Source organism: Monodelphis domestica, chromosome 3 (assembly GCF_027887165.1).
Source record: "Monodelphis domestica isolate mMonDom1 chromosome 3, mMonDom1.pri, whole genome shotgun sequence".
Taxonomy (NCBI): Eukaryota; Metazoa; Chordata; class Mammalia; order Didelphimorphia; family Didelphidae; genus Monodelphis; species Monodelphis domestica.
The window spans coordinates 437,518,214-437,539,875 of record NC_077229.1 but is presented as its reverse complement, the minus strand read 5'-3'; the positions used below and the strand labels follow the sequence as shown (position 1 = coordinate 437,539,875).

The 21,662-nt window shown below is 36.6% G+C and overlaps 1 protein-coding gene across 3 annotated transcripts in view; it reads left to right on the top strand.

Moving 5' to 3' along the window:
- The window catches only part of PDZD2 (PDZ domain containing 2), a 514,756-nt gene that overhangs the window by 208,028 nt on the left and 285,066 nt on the right, over window positions 1–21,662 (top strand). The window lies entirely within an intron of this gene.

Sequence of the window (21,662 nt, the reverse complement as noted above, 5' to 3'; positions counted from 1 at the left end):
GCTTTCCTTAGGCTCAAGAGGATAAAGTTTATTCTTGATTTATTTAATTCTGACTGGGTTTAGGGAATCTCTGCGGACGGTTTGCGTTGACTCCTCTGTGGCAATAAAGTGCATTTAGAGCTGTTGTGTGTATCTACGTTGGGAGAGGGTAATGGTAAGGTGGACCATGGGGTAGCCCAGGTAAGCCTGGTACCGGCCATCCTTAACACGTTTTTAGTAGCTGGGGTGTCCCTTTCTAATTATCTACTTGCTAGGATATCCAAAATAGTACTAGCTGGATTAGGTTTGGGTACACGAGGTTATCATTTCCTTCGGGGACAGATGTCAGTCCAAAACCACTAAAAAGTTCATTTAGTTCGTATCCCCACAGAATCACAAATGTTTGCTTGTAGCATTCACAGATCTAAGAATTGAAAGATGTGCTCTTCGTAAAAGAGGGATGAGATCCCACCGCCCACGAACGCCCCCCCCCCCCCATGTAGTCAGGCAGTTGTTTTTCTTCTGTGTTTCTACTCCCACAGTTTTTCCTGTGGATATGGATAGTGCTCTTTCTCATAGATCCCTCCAAGTTGTTCAGGATCACTTTATTGCCACTAATGGAGAAGTCCATTACATTTGATTGTACCACAGTGTACCCGTCTCTGTGTACAATGTTCTCCTGGTTTTGCTCCTCTTACTCTGCATCACTTCCTGGAGGTCATTCCAGTTCACATGGAATTCCTCCACTTTATTATTCCTTTGAGCACAATAGTAGTTCACCACCAACATATACCACAATTTGTTCAGCCATTCTCCAATTGAAGGGCATCCTCTCAATTTCCAATTTTTTGCTGCCACAAAGAGCACAGCTATGAATATTCTTGTATAAGTCTTTTTCCTTATTTCTTTGGGGTACAAATCCAGCAGTGCTATGGCTGGATCAAAGAGCAGACAGTCTTTTAGTGCCTTTTGGGCATAGTTCCAAATTGCTCTCCAGAATGGTTGGATCAATTCACAACTCCAACAGCAATGCATTAATGTCCTGACTTTGCCACATCCCCTCCAGTATTCATTACTTTCCATTGCTGTCATGTCAGCTAATCTGCTAGGTGTGAGGTGATACCTCAGAGTTGTTTTGATTTGCATCTCTCTGATTATAAGAGATTTAGAACACTTTTTCATGTGTTTATTAATAGTTTTGATTTCTTTAACTGAAAATTGCCTATTCATGTCCCTTGCCCATTTATCAATTGGAGAATGGCTTGATTTTTTTGTACAATTGGTTTAGCTCTTTATGAATTTGAGTAATTAGACCTTTGTCAGAGTTTTTGTAATGAAGATTGTTTCCCAATTTGTTACTTCCCTTCTAATTTTGGTCACATTGGTTTTGTTTGTACAAAAACTTTTTAATGTAATCAAAATTATTTTTTTTACATTTGTGATTTTTTTTCTAGCTCTTGCTTGGTTTTAACGTCTTTCCTTTCCCAAAGATCTGACATGTATACTATTTTGTGTTCACCTAATTTACTTATAGTTTCCCTCTTTATATTTAGGTCATTCACCCATTCTGAGTTTAATCTTGTGTAGGATGTGAGATGTTGATCCAAACCTAATCTCTCCCACACTGTCTTCCAATTTTCCCAGCAGTTTCTGTCAAATAGTGGGTTTTGGTCCCCAAAGCTGGGATCTTTGGGTTTATCTTAGACTGTCTTGCTGAGGTCACTTACCCCAAGTCTATTCCACTGATCCTCCTTTCTGTCTCTTAGCCAGTCCCAAATTGTTTTGATGACCACTGCTTAATAGTATAGTTTGAGATCTGGCACTGCAAGGCCTCTAGAAGGTTGTTTTTTTTAAAAAAGGGAAAAAAAATAAAGTCAGTGAGCATTTATTAAGCATCTTCTATGGGATAGGCACTGTGCTAAGTAAGTGCTAGGGATACAAAGGAAAGTGAATGTCTTTGCCTTCAAGGAGCTTACATTGAAATGGGAGAGACTGAAAGTGTTTATATGTATATGCGCATATGTACATGTGTGTATGTGTTTATGCATACAGATAATAAGTATACAATGACACCCAAACAAAGGTTGAGGTTTAAGGTGGAATGAGAGGTAAAGGGCCAAGAGAGATCCTTGGGGCACCTCACAAGGAAATGGCCATTTTGTACAGTCATTGAAGCAGTTCCAAATTCATAAAGCTATACTATCATCTAGACCACCTCTCTCCACCTTGTCTGTAGGGATGACATTAGAAACTTTGTCAAATGCTCTTCCCCTCATATGCTAATCTAGTAACCCTTTAAAAAATGAGATTAGTCAAGCTTGACCTCTTCTAACCCACTCTGGTCTTAATAGTCAACACTTGCCTTTCTAAATGTCTTCAAATGTTCCTTTAATAAGATCTTCAAGTTCCAGGAATCAGCAAACTCAAACCTAATAGCCTGTTAGTGTTATAGGTCTGCCCTGCTCAGTGATAATGTGTCAGCTTCTGAAAGGTATTTGATGCAGTATATGAAGTTGCATCTGACTTACATTCATATCCTCCCTCTTTTTTTAAAGCACTTTAGGTGAGGGTAATTCTAGCAGTTGGGACAAATCTAGTATGTGACTGGAGACTGTAAGGGGAAATTTTAGGGTTGTGACTTAATCTAAATTTAGTTGGTCACCAGGGAAAATCCCAAATAAAATATTCAAGTCAGTTTGGAAATTTTATGGTGGTTTAATTAATATAGAGCGTTTTGCACTGAAGTCCTGGTGCTCACTACCACTACCCTTCATCTTGGGCATTGCCATTGTTCTAGGTTTCCAGGCCAGGTGATTCAGTGACAAAGAGGCAGTTTCTGTGCCAGCAGATCTTTAGGAGAATATAGGCCTCCTGTGAGGGGTTTGAGAGCAGTAGCCTGTGGCTAGGTGAGGAAAGAGGAAGGTCACGCCTCCCCACTGTAGTGGTCCTCTTTTGGCTCCCTAGCCCTGAGGTGATCAGTACAACCGGGGGAGGAAATGGGTTCCTTCCCCCAGCTATGTTCTTACCAAATGGGGGTGAGACTTTCTTCCCTATCCTCTCACCTCCAAAAAAAGCCCCCATGCTATGTACAGTTCTGATGAGAAGAGGCAAATATGGTTAGAAAGTTGTGAGGAGCTGTTTTTCTTTCCCGACTCTTAATTCCCCACTTGAGCTAGGGGCAATCTCTAGAGTTCTAAGACTCTTTGGCTCTACTTGCACACCGAAGCCGTAGTAGAGAATAGACTTATCTCCACAGAAAACACATGCAACCCCCTGGACTGGGATAGAAGAATGTGTTATCTAGATCTTTGTATTGCTGGTGCCATCTTTTCTTCTCTCCCTTTCTTCCTTCACCTTTCATTCTTTAAGTTTTACTGATGTCTTTTGTTTTTACATTAAAGATATTTACAAATATCTTTATTTCTTTCTGCAAGAAGTCTTTTGTCACAAAGTAAAACAGTTAATTAAAACAAATAATACAGAAATCTCATCTGAAAATACTTGCAACATTTCACATTTACTGAAACCTCCCCTCAATATATATATATTTTTACTTTTACCATTTCCTTTTGTTTTATAATTGATACTGTGTATTGTTTCTAAGGCAGGAGAGTAGTAAGGGCTAGGCAATGTGGACTAAATGGCTTGTAAAGGTCTGAGGCCAGATTTGAAGCTAGGTCTTCTTGACTCCAGTCCTGGCACTCTATCTTCTATTATCTAGCTAACCCTCCACTAAATATTAAAAAGAAAAAGAATAGAAATCTATATTATCTTCCTCCTATCCCATTGGAAAAAAGAACAAAATTTCTTGTAACAAATATACATAATCAAGCAAAATAAAATCCCTCAATGACTATATAAATGCACACACATATATATACACCATCCTATATATGTATATATTTGTACATATATAAAAACATAAAGATACGTGTACATATATATATACATACATACACACACAGATACATTTGTCCCCCCCTTCTGAAATCCATCCCATTTTATCATTTATCATTTGGAATTATGAATGGTCATTGTATTAACCAGAGTTCTTACAGCTTTTAAAATTGTACATTTTTACAGTGTTGTCATTGTATAAATTATCCTCCTGGTTCTGCTTGTTTCATTCTTTATCGTTTTAAAAAATCCTCACAATTTTTGTTTTAATAAGTGATATTATGGCATGAATTGTTCTTTTACTTCTGCTTATTTCACTTTGCATAGGTTCATAAAGATCTTCCATGTCTTTTTAAACCTTTTTTCTCATTTCTTACAGCACAATAGTACTCCATATTCACATACCACAACCTATTCAGCCATTCCTCAATGGTTGGACAACCTTCAGCTTTTTGCTAACACAAAAAGAGCTGCTATAAATATACATGTAGGACTTTATGTCTACATGAAGGACGCTTTTCTCTTTCATTTCTTCCTTTTGGGTATAGTTCTGGAAGTGGTATAGCTAGATCAAAAAGCATGCACAGTTTGATAAGTTTTAGTGTATAATTCCACACTACTTTCTCAAGTAGTTGTTTCCATTGACAGGTCCGCTGACAGTACCTCAGTGTTGGTGCCTGATGCCTTATAGCTCTTCCCTTCCCTACCTACACCTGCTCCTTTAGCTTTTTAAAGGATTTCCTAGACCTTTGATCATTTTTTCATTTGCTTCATTACCTTCTTGGTCTTGTTAGTCTGGTTTCTGACTACTTATTTCATATTCTTTCGACTGTGTATTGAATTGCCTTCCTGATTCTCATTTGGGCCTTTGTCTAATCCTTGATACATGTATCCTTACCTCTTTCTCTTAGAATCTTCGGCTTCCCTCACAACTCCATGCTAAGGCCATTATCTTAGGAAGATCTTTCCAGAATATATATTACATGATAGTACATGTATAATCAATATCAAATTGCTTATTCTCTCAGAGAGGAGGGAGGGGAAGGAAGAAGGAAAGGAAAGAATTTGGAACTCAATGTGAGAAAATAAATGTTAAAATCGTTTTCTATATGCAATTTGGTGTAAGAGGGAAAAGGGGTTAATTGTAAAAGGTTTGGACTGGATTATTTAAGAGTGTGATCACCAGGAATTTAATTCATTCCAAAGTGATTTATTTATATTTTATTTACAAAATGTAGAAAGAGTGAAGTAAGAAAATCAGAGAGAGGATAGGATAAGATATCTAGCCTAAGCACTAAGTAATTTACTTCTGGCCCCTAGCACAACCTGTGTAGGGAGAGTTAGTCCTTTGGCCTCCGCAAAGCCAAGGACCTGGGGAAGTCTCTCTGAAGAGGTAAGTCTTTCCTGAGGCTAGTTTTCTCAGAAAATCCAGCAGTTAAGAGTCAGCTTTTCACTCACCATGTGTCAATTCAAAGGAAGAGATTTTAGAACAGCCTCACCAGGAACAGGGTCTCAGGTCCAGCCTCCACTCCAAAGAATGAAGAATTGTCTTTCTCAGGAAGTGATAGTTCCTTTTAAATAAGCTTCTTTTGCATCACTTCCTGTGTCTTCCCCTAATTTTGCATCTACCAATCACAGTTGAAGCTTTGCTTTAAGACTGCCCAGGGGCAGTTAGTTTAATTCTGATTTGTCACACACTATTGCATAGGTGGGTCACAGGCCTCCCACTTAATGATTGTGGGTTGTTTACACTTTTGGTGATTAGATCTATAAATGGGCAGATCTCCATGCTCAACTTTTAAGTAGGGTATTTACACTTTTGGGGATTGAATCTAAAAATAGGCAGGGGTTACAATTTTAATCTTCACAATCAGGGGAAAGTTAATTTTAATCTTCACAATGGAGAAAAACATTAATGAAAAATTAAAATAAATATGGCAATAATGAAAAAAGAACAACAACTTTTCAGGTCTGCTCAGCTGTTAGGGTAGGAATTCTTATTTTTTTCCCCTGGGTCATAATTCCCTTATCAGTCCTACTCAATATTATGTTTATAAATGCATAAAATAGCATTGCAAACAATATCCACAATTAGTGAAAAATAGATGTAATTTTTTTCTTATTCAAATCTGTAGTCCTCCCAAAATGTATCCCCTGAACCCCAGGTTAAGAACTCCTCTGCTAGATCTCTTTTCTCTGAAGTTGTCTTCTGTCAATTCTGTATCTGTCTTGTACATATTTACTTACATGATATCTTCTCCATTAAAATGTATGGTACTTGAGGAAGGGACTTCTTTGCCTTTGCCTTTCTTTGATTACCCAGTATTTAATATAGTGTAATGCTGTTTGGTGGATCTTCAGAGCCTTAAATCCCAGTCCCATTTCTTCAACTTGTATTTATATCTAATTGTTGCCCATAGCTTGGTATGACAAAAATCTAAATTGAGGAATATTCATAGTTTTACTAATGATGCCAGTTTCTTAATAATTCAGTTTCTTAATAATCATAAGGAATATTGTAGGCAGTAGTAAAGCGGTCATCATTGATTTGTTTAATCCTATACAAACAACAAGTTCCTCTCATGCAGAAAATTATTACAATTCTTTCCTCCATGTGAATTGGGCATCAACCCAGGAGTCATTTCTAAATGTGTTAAGCACTTTCCTTTAGTGAATAAATATTTATTAAGTACCTACTATGTATTAGGAGCTGGACTCAATCTTACAAAGTTGAATTAAGATGCAGTTGCTGTGATTTAGGAGATTAAACATCTAAAAGTCATTATTAACATGATATATGGGGAGCCTCTGCCAATGGGAATGATCTGTGAATCTCTAAGTAAGATGCTAAGAGGCCAATTTACTTAGAATCACATTTAGATTTGGAAGGGAACTTGTAGATTTTCTAGTTCAACATGCTTGTTTTACAGATGAGGAAACTAACACTCAAATGCTTATTTCTAAGGAATGATTCCACAGCAAACAGTATATAAACACATATATGTTGCAAAAATAAACTTGGTATCTTTAGATTTATATGTACATATATCATATACACACATAAAAGATATGAGGATATTATATAAGATTTATATATAAATTGAGGAATATTCATAGTTTAACATTAGAAGGGAAAATATGAGACATCTATCTTATATGTTTGTTTTCTATGTATACATTATATATGAATCTGAAGGTACTGAGTTCATTTTTGTTATGTTTTAAAGCCTACTTTGCAATATACATGTTTATATGTAAATCTTATTAAAATAAGAGATGTACATACACATGTATACATATTATATATGTGGGTGTATGCTTATTGAAATATTTATTTACCTCTACACCACTAATTGTTAGTGGTTCCCCCTCCCTAATTACTTTATAATTCTTTTTATTTGTATATCTCTCTATAGTTTAATTCCTTTAGTAGAATACAAGTTCCTTGATGTTAGAAACTTCAGTTTGTTCCTTCTTTGCCCTATCATCCAGCATAATGCTTTGCACAGAGTAGGCGTTCCATAAATGCTTACTGAATTGCATAAAGGAGGGCTGGCTGGTGGGCAAAACTGTAAAGTTTATATTTGGCATCTTCCTACCTCCCCTTTCAGGGATTCTCTTCTCCAGAGAGGATTTTCTTCTCTTTTTGTGCCTCAGCAAATGGCATTGTTTATCCAATCCGGTTCAACAAATGTGGAATAAATGTGTATTGAAGAGCAGTGTATGGTATGCTTTTTCCCTTCTTCCTACTGCATCTGCCTATCGACCACCATTTTCTCTGATCAGTTTCTCTTACTCCCCTCATGCTCTGAAACTATTTCTGCTTTAGCTTTATTCCTTAACAGAAAAGTGCCGGGGGCAGCTGGGTAGCTCAGTGGATTGAGAGCCAGTCCTAGAGACGGGAGGTCCTAGGTTCAAATGTGGCCTCAGCCACTTCCCAGCTGTGTGACCCTGGGCAGGTCACTTGATCCCCATTGCCTAGCCCTTACCACTCTTCTGCCTTGGAGCCAATACGCAGTATTGACTCCAAGACGGAAGGTAAGGGTTTAAAAAAAAAAAGAAAAGAAAAGTGCCATGTTTTCAGTTCATTCAGAGAGGGATGCTACTCTCTTGATAGCAAATTTAACCTTTTTTGTGTTATGGATGTTCTGGCATATTATAGGTTTAGTATATTATGATTAAGATCTTGTTGGAAGTCTGAAACTTATAAACTTTCTCAGAATAATGCTTTTAAATGCACAAATAAAACACAGAATTTCAAAGGAAAACAATTAATTAGGAGTTAGTAAAAAAAATTTAGTTAAGAAGTATGAAACTTTAAAGGTGAAATTTCAGTATAGGATGAGGAAAGTTAGGTATTTTATATTCTTCCCTTAAGGATCATAGAATTATAGATTTAAAACTGGAAGGGACTTTGGGTCTTCCTAATTTTCTTTAAACCACAGGTATGTGCCTAGGCTGTCTGCTCATTAAGCAGGCATATCTTTTTCCTGGCTAGACACAGTTAGCTTCTTTAGCCACTCACAATCCTAGAACATTAAAAAAAAAAACCAAAACAACAACAACAAAAAAACCCACCACTCCCCAAACAAATCCTCTCATAAACATATTTCTTTACTATTTTCATTTTTAAAAAAGAAGAAGAAAATCTACCCATGATTTGTCATCTGTATTGGAGCCTGTTGGGACAGCACGTGGTTAAGCCACGTGTTTCAGGAGACAGTCATAGGGAGGATCCTTCTGGGAGGCTTGCCTTATGCTCTTTGGTTCCAGGAGATCCGGAGGCAGTGTTGGGGTTGAGTCAAATTCTGCCCTCACTCACCAGAGATGAATGAGCATCTGTGAAGATAAGAAACCCACATTTCTGAACCCACAGGAATCTGTTAATAATCCCTTCCCTGGCCAACACAGCCTGTGCTACCCAAATAGGAGGAGTCTTTTTTCTCCTTCTCCCATTTTTGGCCCGTCTTCCTGTGGCTGGCCATGGACAGACAGCTAAAGGATGGAATAAAACATGTTGCACTTGGGGTGGATGAATGGATGAAAATAGTTATTTCAATTTAATTGTTTTCCTTTGAAATTCTATGTATTTTGTTTTGTGTGTTTAAAAGCATTATTTCCGAGAAAGGGTCTGTAAGTTTCAGTCAGCCAACAGGGCCATAATCAGATATGCCAGAACATTAATTATTGCATGAATGTGAATTTTCCTTCACTTTAATTACCCTGCTGTGGGCTAAATGGAATTGTCAGTTTAAGGGCTACTTCTTAGTGGTGCTCTAGCGGAGTCAGGGTATCCTATACTGACCTGCCCTCAAAGCTTGGACTTGCTCTTAAAATTTGGGAGGGGACTGTACCGATCTCCCCAGAGGCATTGTGACTTGCCCATCTGATAAATGATATCAACAATGCACATAATTTACAGTGGTGTTGTTGGAAAGGATTAGGAGGGTCAGAGGTCCTGTGTTTCAATCCTAAGCTCTCTGGTATTTACTATCTCTATGATCTTGGGTAATTATTAAACCTTCATGGTCCTCCTCCCTTTCCATAGCCATAAACTGAATTTGACTAGATGCTCCTTAATGTCTTATCAGGGCTCTAAATCCTATGATTCGTTTACAGAAAGGGGGAAGACATCCTTCATGTGGCAGATATCCTTCAGCTTATTTCTTGAATACTACCTTTTTAATTCTAGATTTGAGTGCCCTTCCCTCAAAAGTTTGGTATACCTTGCTGCCAAACATTTTACACAGATACTCCTAATTTATGAATGACAGATCAAATAGGGAGCAAATATTGATAAATCAAAAGATACGGGGTTTCCATACAGTTTGCCCATAGATTCCTTTAAACCCCGAGCTTCCTGGAAAAGAACAATTCCAATTCAATTGATAAATTATGGACTTCTCTGTAACTTTTGGAAAATGAATACATTCCAAAAAAATTATTTTGGTGTAGGAGTGAAGAGTAAAAACAAGAGTAGATTCTTTCTATCTGGATTAAGGTAGTTAGAGATCACTAGGAATTGGGCTTAGTTCCATTTCTAAGTCTTTTATTCTATATATGTCAGTTTACTCATCTGTAAAATACTTTGTCATATCTCTCCTTTTCCATATCATGGGAAATATCTGTGGGGCAATAGGACTATATTCTGACAGCACTATGAGATTTGGATGCTTTAAGCCCAAGGATCTGACTGAAGGCAAGAGATAGAATATAATCTTAATAAGGTTTAAAAAAAACCTCAAACTAATTTCGTGCCTTCTATCTGTAAGCAGTTAGTATCTCAATAACAAACTGAAGTCAATCAACTTTAATTGACGAAAGATTAATCTGGGAAGGACTTGTGGAAGAGTATAAAAAATACTGGTCTTGAATTAGGAACTGAGTCTGAATATTCCTTATATCTGTATAACTCTGGACTTAAAGAGGTCTCATCTTTAAAATCTGGAGTCAGATTATAGTAAAGAAATTGTTTTGTCGGTAGTTAGGGTAGTAGGGTGGTAGGAAAACAGTAGATGTGGAATCTGTGACCATTCTAACTGTTCCACTAACCAACTATTTGATTTTAAGGATTTGTCACTTTTCCCTTTGTTATACAGATTTATCATCTAGGAAATTAGAGAATGTTTGACAATTAAGGTCCTGTCCATCCCTATAAACCTGTGAAGGATACCTACCTATTAAGAGTGTCACCCATCTACATGGCCAACCAAGGTACATCTGTGGGAACTAGAAATAGGTTTATACATTATAGTCCTATGTAACTGAACCAATGCTATTAATCTTTATTTTCAGGGATATTTTAAATAGACTTTTGTAGGCTAGTCTGGGAACCTAGGATGATGTTTCTGTAGCAAAATATGCAACAGTTCTAAATCACTATTGGCAAAACTTTATATACCTTAACTTACCATGATAATGTGATGAGTTGTTTGAATAAACTTTTGGTGTTTGAAGAACACACTTCAAATCACTTTTTAGAAATGAAACCTCTGCCCCCTGCCCTCCAGCGTGTTCATCCTTACTCAAATTCCTTCAAAGGAAATAGTTATCTAATACTTATACCCTTGTCTTTGAAGACTAATAAACTGAGAAGTCCATCAATGGGCTTCCAAGATGGAATGATTTAGAGTAAGAACAGTCAGGATTTGCCTCTAACTCTTAGATCTACAATCCTAAGGTCCTAGAAGAGTCTTTGAGAATCTAGGTTATCACTGAGCAATGATAAAACATTGGGGTAGGATTTCAGTAATGTTTGACTGAATGAAAAACAACAAAGTTCCTAACCTTGAACATATCTTAAGTAGTGTTAAACCAATACTGTTTGTTAAGGATTTGAAATTCACTTTTAAATGATTGTATTTAAACAAAATTAAATACTGGCTCTCTTCCCCACCCTTCAGGATTAGTATTTTTTTGCTCTGTGCTAGTCATTATTTTTCAATAAATCAGATCAAAGATATAAATAGCATGTTTATCTCACATTCAAGTGATGCAAAACTACAAGAGATAAAAGTCAGGATTCAAATAGATCATGACAGACAACAATGATAAGCCAGATCTAATAATTTGCTATCAATGAGAAGAATTGTTAAGTCTTACTCTTGGGCTTAAAAAATAGGTAACATTTCAAATATAAGAAGGGGGAAGCATTTCTAGACAGCCTGAAAACAATTTAGGGATTTGAGTGGATTATAAACTCAATGGGTGTATAGCAACTAATTGTAGGGGGGAAAAAAAGCAAATGTATCAAGAGAAGTATAATATTAAGAACTAGAGGGAAGTGATAGTCCTAATATAATATACTGTGGCTTAGTCAGACTTCTTCTAGAGTGTTTGATTGAAGTCTGGTTACCTCATTTTGGGGATGACATTGACAAGCTGGAGAGTTTTCAGAGGAGAGTGACCAGGAGAGTGAAGATCCTTAAGGTCATACCACCAGAAAGATGTGTGGATGTTTTGACTGGATAAGGAAAACTTGAGGCAGACCTGATAGCTATCATCAAACATTCCATACAAGGGTATGTACATTGGAAGAGGGTTTAAACTTTGTCTTTTGAGCCCCACAAGACAGAAAGAGGTACCAATGGTTGAAGTTGCAGAGAGAGAGATGCCTCTTTATTCTAAGCTTTCCATCCACTGACTATTCCTGAAAACTGCTAATTCCTCTAAACTATGTACTCCCAGACTTTAAGCAGCTACCTCTTCATCTGGTCATTCCCCAACTCTCAATTAATGCCTGCTCTCCATCCCTCTTCCCAAATTGTAAGAACTTTTACTAACTCAACATTCCCTTTGTCTTTGAAAAGGCATGCCAATTCATGTTTAGGTAAGTAGTGTGGTATGTTGGATAATGCACTGGTTTTGCCACTTATTACTGTAAGGATAATTTTAGGGTTATGACCTAATCTAAATTATTTTTGGTCACCAGGGAATATCCCAAATAAAATACCCAAGTCAGTTTTTTTTAAATTTATGGTGGTTTAATTAATATAGAGGGAAGGAATTAAGAAGAAGGGAGAGGGAGAAGGTGTAGGATTTCTCCAGCCTGGCCTGTGCCAGGGGGAGTTCAAAGTCCTCTGCCATGAGGTCCCTGGAGAAGATTAGTGGCTTTTTAAGAGGATAGTGTTTGGAAGGTAAAGGAGAAAGAATCAGCCTAAACTCTGATAGAGCTCAGTAAAGATGACTCACCTGAACTAGGCTACTCAGCTTCCTCCAGTATGGTATCAAGGAAAACTCACCGCTAAACCTGGACAATAGCAGCTGCCACCCAAGATGCTGAAATGCTCAGCACACTCCGCCACCAAAGAGCCCGGAGAGAGGAAGTGACATGAAATATATAGACGGTTTTTACATCACTTTCTTGCATCTTACATGTACCAATGGTAGCTTAAACTTGACTTAGGACAGCCCAGTGGTCTGCCAGTTGTTTCTGATTTGTCATTTGCTAGCACATGTCTGTCATAGGCCGTCCTCTTCAATACTTAATCCTTAAGTATGGGTGTAGACATTCCTGTTTTTGTTAGACTATGTAGGGTGGAGTAATCTAAAGTTCACATTATTCAGATGAATGTGGACAAAATACTTAGCTCCTCTGGTCCAGTCCTCCTCTGTTAAATTGAGGGAGTTTGGAGAAATCACTTCTAAGATCCTTTCCAGAATTAAACCTATAATCTTAAGATTCTAAGGAAAAACTTCCTTAACCCTTGGAACTAACCAAAAGTGACATGGGCTGCCTTGGGGTTAGGAGGTGGGGTGGGGAAGTGGCTCTCTTTAACAGAGGTCTTTAGGTGAAGGCTGAAGGACTGAATACTTTGAACCCCAAACAGGCCCACAGTGGGGCTCTTTTTTTGAAATGTTCATATATTTATATTTATTTGATATATAATATATATTTATGTTATCTATTATATATTTGTATATATTATATATAATAAATTATTTATTTTATCATTACTTTTTTGGTTTTTAATTAATTTGTTACATTAAAATTATAGGAGGACTTCATTCTATTGGGCCCATTGCTGACATTTTGCTTAATTTTGTGACAAGGCTTTCTCTTGGGAATCCCTTCAGTTCTCAGGGGCTCAATTATTATCATTATGTTAGTGATTCTAATATCTGAATATCCAGCCTTCAACTCTTTCTTAAGCTCTACTCTGGTATTAGCAATTGCCTGTAGGACTTTTCCACCTGGAGATCTCATAGGCATCTCAATTTCAACATATCCACAATAATATTCATTACCTCCTCCCCCCCCCCAACCCAACCCTTCTTCCTAACTTTCTTTTTTTCTTTTCCTTTTTTTTTTGTGTGTTCTAGGACACCATTAATAACCCATTAGTAACCCAGGTTTAGAAGCTCTTGGTTACTCTTGACTCCTTCCTCACCCCTCACCTCCCATATCCAATCAATTGAAAAGTTCTTTTGTTTCTAACCTAATGTGTCCTTTTATCCACTCATGAGGCTACCAGCTTTTGATTAGATGGCTGCAATAGTACCCTAATTAGTCTCCCAGTCTTTACTCTCTTCTCTAAGCATATCTATGGCTACGAAGTTGATAGTCTTAAAGATTGGTCTGAAGAATTATTAATATATTCTAGTTCTCTACTTCCAGGAAATGTAGGAATTGCAATGGTAATAATGCCCACATCCTACCTTTGTAGTGTGTTTTTTCAAGGATAAAAACCTCATTTAATCTGAACCTGGAGGATTGAAGACTGAGCAGGAGGGTGTCAATTAATTCTATCCATTTGCATAGCCCTTGTAATGTCATCAAAGTGTTTTCAGCTTCTTTATCTGGTTGAATCCTCAAAACCATCCATTGATGCTGGTAGGGTAGGCAGTAGTGGTCACCTATATTTTACTAGGGCATTTGGCAAGTTTGAATTGAGACTGTGAGATCAAATAGGCAAGTGTTAGTTCCCTTATTTACTAATTAAACAAACCAGCTTGGGTTTCTCTCCTGACTGAAAAGCAAGAAGTAGCTTTGAATGAACAGTTTAGATAATAGGAAATTACTGATCCAATCACATATAATTGATTCCTTATTGACCAGATGCGTAATAATATTAATAGTAGTAATAATAGCTAGGTAGGGTAGAGCTCTGGGTCTGGAGTCAGGGAAGACTCATCTTCCTGGGTTTAAATCCATTCTCAAATCCTTCACATCTGCGTGATCCTGGTTAAGTTACTTAACCTTATTTGCCTCAACTTCATCATCTGTAAAATGAATTGGAGAAGGAAAGGGCAAACAATTCCAGTGTCTTTGCCAAGAAAGCCCCAAATGGAGTCAAGAAGAATGGACATGACTGACTCAATGACAAACAAATAATAGCTGACCATTCTTATAGCTCTTTAAGTTTTGCAAAGTACTTTGCAGTTTATTTTATTTTAGCCTAACAACAGCTCTGGGAGGTAGGTGCCATTATTATCCCCATTTTATAAATGAGCAAATTGAGGTAGGTGGAAGTTAGGCGACTTGCTCAGTCTTGCACCAGTGGAAGAACATCACTCTTGAAACCAAGAAAACAATCAATAACTTATGAGCATTCTGGTCTATTAAAAGCTCTGCAGGTTTTGCAGTTTTTGCAAGTTTTGTTCTCTTCTATAATGACTCAGTTTGGAGAGTCCATCTAGAATGGTGTTTTCTTTAGTCCCTTTGTCCTTATTTTCTGAACCAAAGTCCTTAAAGGCCTCTGAAGATGAAGAACAATGAGGAGGATACATTTAGTATTAGGTCAGTTTAACATTAGGAATGTAAAGACATGGCCTTAACAGCTTAAGTTTTTAGAGTTTACAATTCAAGTAGCAGTGACCCTTCTTCCTTCTTTTTTTATCAATTAATTCCACTCTATGTCTTTATTCTTTCTCTGTATATATATTAGTTTTCAGGGTGGCATCAACCAAAGAAGGATGCTTTTGATCACCATCAAGTTAAGAACTCAGCATAGTGGAAAGAATATTGAAGTCAGAGTTGAAGGTCATTTATTAACTACACGATATTAGACAAATCTCTTTTCTTTTCTTGGCGTCAGTTCTCTGACCTGTAAAATTATGGGGCTGGGTTAGAACAGTGAATTCTAAGATCTCTTGTACCTCTAAATCTATGATCCTCCAGTTAGGCATCTTGCTTTCTGAGAGATATAATCTTGGTAGGGATGGTCTATCTCTTGGACAGCTCTCAGGCCCCTTGATAATTTTTTTTTTAATCCTTATCTTCTGTTTCAGAATCAGTACTTGGAGTGCTCCACCCTTTTAACTTAATCAGTCAGGAACTTGTGAATCCTTTTGAGTTCACACCCTCCCTATGAAAGGTGGATCCCATAGACACTGCCCTAGGCAGTGCTAGGCAAATTAAGAGACTTTGATTGGTTCCTGTGAAAAGGGGGAGTGATGTGGAAAAAAGGGTATAAAAGGCAAGACCAAAGAACAAGACTCATTCTTGACTTCCTTGATTCTTCCTTGAGGAGACCCTTTCTCTGTTGGTGCTTTTTTTTTCCCAGTTGAATTAGTTTATTTAGTCAATTTAGAACATTATTCCTTGGTTATAATAATCACATTATTTCCCTCCCTTCCTTCCACCCACCCTTCCCATAGCTGACGCCAATTCCACTGGGTTTTACATGTGTCCTTGTTCAGAACTCATTTTCACGTTGTTGATGCTTGCACTAGGATGATCATTTAGAGTCTACATTCCCAATCGTATCCCCCTCAACTCATGTAATCAAGCAATTGTTTTTCTCTGGTGTTTTTACTCTCACAGTTTTTCCTCTGAATGTGGATAGTGTTCTTTCTTGTAGATTTCTCCAAGTTGTTCAGGGTCACTGCATTGCCACTAATGGAGAAGTCCATTACATTCGATTGTACCATAGTGTATCAGTCTCTGTGTACAATGTTTTCTGGGTTCTGCTCCTCTCACTCTGCATCAATTCCTGGAGCTTGTTCCAGTTCCCATGGAATTTCTCCACTTTATTATTCCTTTGAGCAGAGTAGTATTCCATCACCAACAGATACCACGATTTGTTCAGCCATTCCCCAGTTGAAGGGCATCCCCTCATTTTCCATTTTTTTGCCCCACAAAGAACGCAGCTATGAATATTTTTGTACGAGTCTTTTTCTTTATTATCTCTTTGGGGTACAAATCCAGCAGTGCTATGGCTGGATCAAAGGGCAGACAGTCTTTTAGTAACCTTTGGGCATAGTTCCAAATTGCCCTCCGGAATGGTTGGATCAATTCATAACTCCACCAGCAATGCATGAATGTTCTGACTTTGCCACATCCCCTCCAGCATTCATTACTTTCCATTGATGTCATGTTAGCCAATCTATAAGGTGTGAGGTGATATGTCAGAGTTGTTTTGATATGCATTTTTCTGATTATGAGATTTAAAGCACTTTTTCATGTGCTTATTAAGTTTTGATTTCTTTAACTGAAAATTACCTATTCATGCCCCTTGCCCATTTATCAATTGGAGAATGGCTTGATTTTTTGTACAATTGGTTTAGCTCTTTATAAATTTGAGTAATTAGACCTTTGTCAGAGGTTTTTGTAATGAAGATTGTTTCCCAATTTGTTGCTTTCCTTCTAATTTTGGATGCATTCCTTTTGTTTGTACAAAACCATTTTAATCTGATGTAATCAAAGTTATTGATTTTACATTTTGTGATTTTTTTTTCTAGCTCTTGCTTGCTTTTAACGTCTTTCCTTTCCCAGAGATCTGACAAGTATACTATTCTGTGTTTGCCTGATTTGCTTATAGTTTCCTTCCTTATATTCAGGTCATTCACTCATTCTGAGTTTATCTTGGTATATAGAGTGTGAGATGTTGATCCAAACCTAATCTCTCCCATATAGTCTTCCAATTTTCCCAACAGTTTTTATCAAATAGTGGGTTTTGGACCCCAAAGCTAGGATCTTTGGGCTTATCATAGACTGTCTTGCTGAGGTCACTTACCCCAAGTCTATTCCACTGATCCTCCTTTCTATCTCTTAGCCATTACCAAATTGTTTTGCTGACCACTGCTTTATAGTATATTTTGAGATCTGGAACTGCAAGCCCTCCTTCCTTTGCATTTTTTCCATGATTTCCCTGGATTTCCTTGATCTTTTGTTCTTCCAAATAAACTTTGTTATGTTTTTTTCCTAATTCAGTAAAAAAGTTTTTTGGTAGTTCAATGGGTATGGCACCAAATAAGTAAATTAATTTGGGTAGGATTGTCATTTTTATTATGTTAGCTCGTCCCACCCATGAGCAATCAATGTTTTTCCAATTGTTTAGATCTAGTTATAATTGTGTGGAGAGTGTTTTGTAGTTGTGTTCATATAGTTCCTGTGTTTGTCTCTGCAGATAGATTTCTAAGTATTTTATATTGTTTAGGGTGATTTTAAATGGAAGAGTTGGAGATATGTAGAAATGCTGATGACTTATGTGGGTTTATTTTGTATCCTGCAACTTTGCTAAAGTTGTTGATTATTTTGACTAGCTTTTTGGTTGAATCTCTAGGATTCATTAAGTATATCATATCATCCAAAAAGAGTGATAGCTTGGTCTCATTGCCAATTCTAATACTTTCAATTTCTTTTTCTTCTCTTATTGCTACTGCTTGTGTTTCTAGTACAATTTTAAATAATAGAGGTGATAATGGGCATCCCTGTTTCACTCCTGATCTTATTGGGAAGGTTTCTAGTTTATCCCCATTGCAGATGATTTTTGCTGATGGTTTTAGATATATACTATTTATTATTTTTAGGAAAGGCCCTTCTATTCCTATACTTTCTAGTGTTTTCTATAGGAATGGGTGTTGTATTTTATCAAAGGCTTTTTCTGCATCTATTGAAATAATCATGCGATTTTTGTCGGTTTGCTTGTTAATATGGTTAATTATGTGGATGGTTTTCCTAATATTGAATCATCCTTGCATTCCTGGTATGAATCCTACCTGGTCATAGTGAATGACCCTTTGATGACTTGCTGCAGTCTTTTTGCTAGTATCCTATTTAAGATTTCTGCATCTATATTCATTAGGGAGATTTGTCTATAGTTTTCTTTTTCTGCTTTTAACCTGCCTGGCTTTGGGATCAGTACCATATTTGTGTCATAAAATGAATTTGGTAAAACTCCTTTGCTTATTCTGTCAAATAGTTTGTATAATATTGGGATTAGTTGTTCTTTGAATGTTTGATAGAATTCATTTGTGAATCCATCTGGACCCGGGGATTTTTTCTTAGGGAGTTCTTTGATGGCTTGTTCAATTTCTTTTTCTGATATGGGGTTGTTTAGTTAATCTTTCTTCTTCTGTTAGTCTAGGCAATTTGTATTTTTGTAAGTATTCATCCATATCACCTAGATTGTCATATAATTGGGCATAGTAGTTTTTAATGATTGCCTTAATTTCCCCTTCATTAGAGGTGAGGTCTCCCTTTTCATCTTAGATACTGTCAATTTGGTGTTCTTCTTTCCTTTTTTTAATTAGACTAACCAGTACTTTGTCTATTTTATTTGCTTTTTCAAAGTACCAGCTTCTAGTCTTATTTATTAAATCAATAGTTCTTTGACTTTCAATTTTATTAATTTCTCCTTTGGTTTTTAGGATCTCTAATTTAGTCTTCATCTGAGGATTTTTAATTTGTTCACTTTCTAGTTTTTTAATTTGCATGCCCAATTCATTGACCTCTGTCCTCCATATATTTGTTAATATATGAACTCAAGGATATAAATTTCCTCCTGAGTACTGCTTTGGCTGCATCCCATAGGTTTTGAAAAGATGTCTCCTCATTGCCATTTTCTTCAATAAAGTTATTAATTGTTTCTATGATTTGCTCTTTAACCGGTTTTGGAGAATCGTATTGTTTAATTTCCAATTAATTTTTGATTTATCTCTCCATGTATCCTTACTAATTATTATTTTCATTGTATTGTGATCTTAGAACATTGTATTTATTATTTCTGCTCTTTTGAGCTTGTTTGCAATGTTTTTATGTCCTAATACATGGTCAATTTTTGTGAATGTACCATGTGCTACTGAAAAGGTGTAATCGTTTTTGTCCCTATTTATTTTTCTCCACATATCTACTAACTATACATTTTCTAAGATTTCATTCACTTCTCTTCTTTGTTATTTATTTTTTGGTTTGATTTATCTAGTTCTGATAGAAGAAGGTTCAGGTCTCCCACTAGTATAGTTTTTCTATCTATTTCATCCTTGAGCTCCATTAGTTTCTCCTTTAGAAATTTGGATGCTATGCCATTTGGTGCATACATGTTGAGTATTGATATTTCCTCATTGTCTATACTGCCTTTTATCAGGATGTAATTACCTTTCCTATCTCTTCTAACTAGATTTATTTTTACTTTGGCTTTGTCAGATATCATGATTGCGACTTCTGCCTTCTTTTTATCAGTTAATGCCCAATAGATTTGGCTCCATCCTCTTACTTTCACCCTCTGCATATCTACCTTCCTCATGTGTGTTTCTCATAGACAGAATATGGTAGGGTTTTGGATTCTAATGCACTCTGCTATTCGCTTGCATTTTATGGGTGAATTCATTCCATTCACATTCAGAGTTATGATTACTAGCTTTTTATTTTCCAGTATTTTGATTTCTACTCCTGGTCCTGCCTTTTCTTATTTCACTATTTCCTTCTACACCAATGTTTGTTTTTAATCAGTCCCCCTAGTTCCCACCCTTATTTTACTTCCCTTTCTACCTCCTTCTCTTCTTTTTCCCTCCTTATTTTCTTTGCAGCCTTTTTAAAACTACCCCCACCCTCTTCCTCCCTTGTACTGCTTCCCTCTCCACCAGTCCATTTGTTACCCTTCTACTCCCCTATAAGGCTCACATCTAGATTCTCTTCCCCAATGAATTGGATCATTCTTCCCTCTTGGGTCAATTTCAATGTATGTAAGAGTTGAGTATTTCCTATCTCCAATCTCTTTACCCTTCCAGTGTATTTATATTTCCCCCCCTCCCACCATGAGCTTCTTTGTGACATATAAATTTACCCCTTTTGTTTCTTTTCCCTTTTTTTACTATTAACCTCTTTTTTTAGCTCTAGTTGTGTGTATACATAAACATATGTATATGCATGTATGCATACATATATCTATATACCTATTTATGTCTTGTCATTTCTTCCTATGCAGTTTGTCACTGTTCCCTCTAAGTGTAATTCTTCTAGCTGCCCAGGTGATAACAATTTTTAAGATTTATCAATGACCTCTTTTCTCATAGGGATACATATTTTAACTTATTGAGTCTCTTAAAAAAGAAAGGGTTTTTTGTTTTTGTTTTTATTTTCCTCCCTTTTTTAAATTACCCTTTGATGATTCTCTTGAATTCTGTGCTTGAGCATCAAATTTTCTGTTCAGGTCTGGTCTTTTCTTTACAAATTCTTGGAATTCTATTTTGTTGAATGACTTTACTTTCTCCTGTAAGAATATAGTCAATTTTGCGGGGTAGTTGATTCTTGGTTGTAGACCTAGTTCCCTTGCTTTCCAGAATATCATATTCCATGCCTTTTGATCCTTCAGTGTGAATGCAGCCAGATCCTGTGTTATCCTCACTGTGGTATCTGAATGACTTCTTCTTGGCAGCTTGTAATATCTTTTCTTTGGTCTGATAGTTCTTGAATTTGGCTATAACATTCCTGGGTGTTGTCAATTGGGGATTAAGTAAAGGAGGTAATCTGTGGATTCTTTCAATCTCCACTTTTCCCTCTTGTTCTAGAATATCGGGGCAGTTTTCTTGGATAATTTCCTGTAATATTATGTCCAGGTTTTTTATTTTGTCATGGTCTTCTGGTAGACCAATGATTCTTAAATTGTCTCTCCTCAAATGATTTTCTAAATCTTCTATTTTGTGAATGAGATGCTTCATAGTTTCCTCAATTTTTCCATTCTTTTGGTTTTGTTTTCTAGTGTTCTGCTGCCTTGTGAGGTCACTTAATTCTAGTTGTTGTATTCTGGTTCTTAAAGACTGGATTTCATCCCTGGGTTTTTGGTCATCCTCCTTCTGGTCTCATTTTCTTTAGAGGTCATTTTTCATTCTCTTTGCCTCATCTCTCATCTCCTTTGCTTCATTTTTCATCTTCTTTGCCTCATCTTTCATCTCCTTTGCCTCATTTTCCAGCTGGTTGATTTTGACTTTCAAGATGCTATTTTCTCGTTTTAGTTCAAGTGCCTCTATTTCCAGATGACTTATCTTAGTTTTAAAATTCTTTTCCCAATTGTCTTCAGCCTCTCTTAATTGTGTTTTGAATTGCATTTTGAGTTCTTCCAAAG